Here is a 2043-nt window from a genome sequence, read left to right as displayed (position 1 = left end):
TCCTTCAAAGCTTTTTTTGGTTTGTTAATTATTTTTGTTTTTTACATGGCTTTTTTATTGAGATGTAATAATTGTACATATGTATGGGTTACATGGGATATTTTGATAGGTGCTATAATACGTAATGATTATATTAGGATATTTAGCTATCTGTCACCTCAGACATTTATCATTTCTTTATGTTAGGAACATTTCACCTCTTCTAGCTATTTTGAAATGTATAATAAATTATAGTCACTCTACTATACTGTCAAATACTTGAATTTATTCCTTCTGTCTATGTTTGTATCCTTTAACATGATTAACCAACCTCTCTTTATCCACCCTCCTCAATCTTTCCCAGCTTCTAGTAACCATCATTCTACTCTCTACCTCCCTGAGATCAACTTTTTTTGGTCCCACATAGAAGAGAACATGTAATACTTGTTTTTCTATGCCTGGCTTATTTCACATAACACAGTGACCTCAGTTCCATCCATGTTGCTGCAAATGACAGGATTTCATTCTTTTTATATGGCTGAATAGTATTCTGTGTATATATACCACATTTTCTTTATCTATTCATCCGTTGATGGACACTTAGTTGATTCCATATCTTTGCTATTGTGAGGTGAACATGATAATCGCTACACTATGGAAACCCCCTAATGTTTGCTCTTGTGCATAGTGCTGCAGTATACATGGGGATGCAGGGATCCCTTAGATATACTGATTTCCTTTCCTTTGGATAAATACCCAATAATGGGATTGCTGGATCATATGGTAGTTCTATTTTTAGTTTTATGAGAAACTTCGGTACTACTGTTTTCCATAATGGCTGCAGTAATTTACATTCCCATCAACAGTGTATAAAAGTTTCCTTTTCTCCACATCCTCACCAGCATTTTTCTTTTTTCATTTTTTTGATAATAGCCATTCTGCCTGGGATGAGATGGTATCTCATTGGGGTTTTGACTTGCATTTCCTTATTGATTAATGATGTTGAGCATGTTTTCATCTAACTGCTTATCATATGTATGTCTTCTTTTGAGAAATGTCTATTCAGATCTTTTGCCTACTTTGTAATGGGGTTACATGGAGTTTTTTTGCCTTTGAGTTTGAGTTCCTTGTGTACTGTGGATGTTAGTTCCTTGTCAGATGACTAGTTGGTACATATTTTCTCCTATTCTACAGGTTGTCTCTTCACTCTATTGGTGGTTACATTTGCTGTACAGAAGCTTTTTAGATTAATATAGTCTCATTTGTTTATTTTTGTTTCTGTTGCCTGTGTTTTTGATGTCTTAGCCGTAAAATCTTTGCCTAGACCAATGCCCTGAAACATTTCCCCTGTGTTTTTTTTCCTAGTAGTTTTATAGTTTTGGATTTATTTTAAATCTTTAATCCATTTTGAGTTGATTTCTGCATATGGTGAGTGAGAGGGGTTTAGTTTCATTATGCTACATATGGATATCCAGTTTTCCCAGCACCATTTATTGAAGAGAGTGTCCTTTCCCCAATATATATTCTTGGCACATTTGTCAAAAATCAGTTGACTGTAAATACGTGGATTTATTTCTGAGTTCTCTGTTCCGTTGATCTATGTGTCTGTTTTTGTATCAATATCATGCTATTTTGGTTACTCTAGCTTCGTAGTATATTTTGAAGTCAGGTAGTGTGATGCCTCCGGCTTTGTTCCTTATGCACAAGATTGCTTTGGCTACTGAGAATCTTTTGTAATTCCACATGAATTTTAGGATTGTTTTTCTACTTCTGTGAAGAATGTCATTGGTATTTTGATACAGATTGCATTGAATCTGTAGGTTGCTTTGGGTAGTATGGTCATTTTAACAATATTATTTCTTTCAGGCTGGGCTTGGTGGCTCACACCTGTAGTCCTAGCACTCTGGGAGGACGAGGCAGGTGGATTGTTTGAGCTCAGGAGTTCGAAACCAGCCTGAGCAAGAGCGAGACCCTGTCTCTACTAAAAATGGAAAGAAATTAATTGGACAACTAAAAATATATAGAAAAAATTAGCCGAGCATGGTGGCGCATGCCTGTAGTCCC

General features: G+C 35.7%; 1 protein-coding gene across 1 annotated transcript in view; it reads left to right on the top strand.

The window, feature by feature from the left end:
* The window catches only part of KRIT1 (KRIT1, ankyrin repeat containing), a 37387-nt gene that overhangs the window by 26200 nt on the left and 9144 nt on the right, over window positions 1-2043 (top strand). The window lies entirely within an intron of this gene.

Source organism: Propithecus coquereli, unplaced genomic scaffold (genome assembly GCF_000956105.1).
Source record: "Propithecus coquereli isolate 6110/MARCELLA unplaced genomic scaffold, Pcoq_1.0 Scaffold508, whole genome shotgun sequence".
Lineage (NCBI taxonomy): Eukaryota > Metazoa > Chordata > Mammalia > Primates > Indriidae > Propithecus > Propithecus coquereli.
This window is presented reverse-complemented; position numbering and strand designations above follow the sequence as displayed.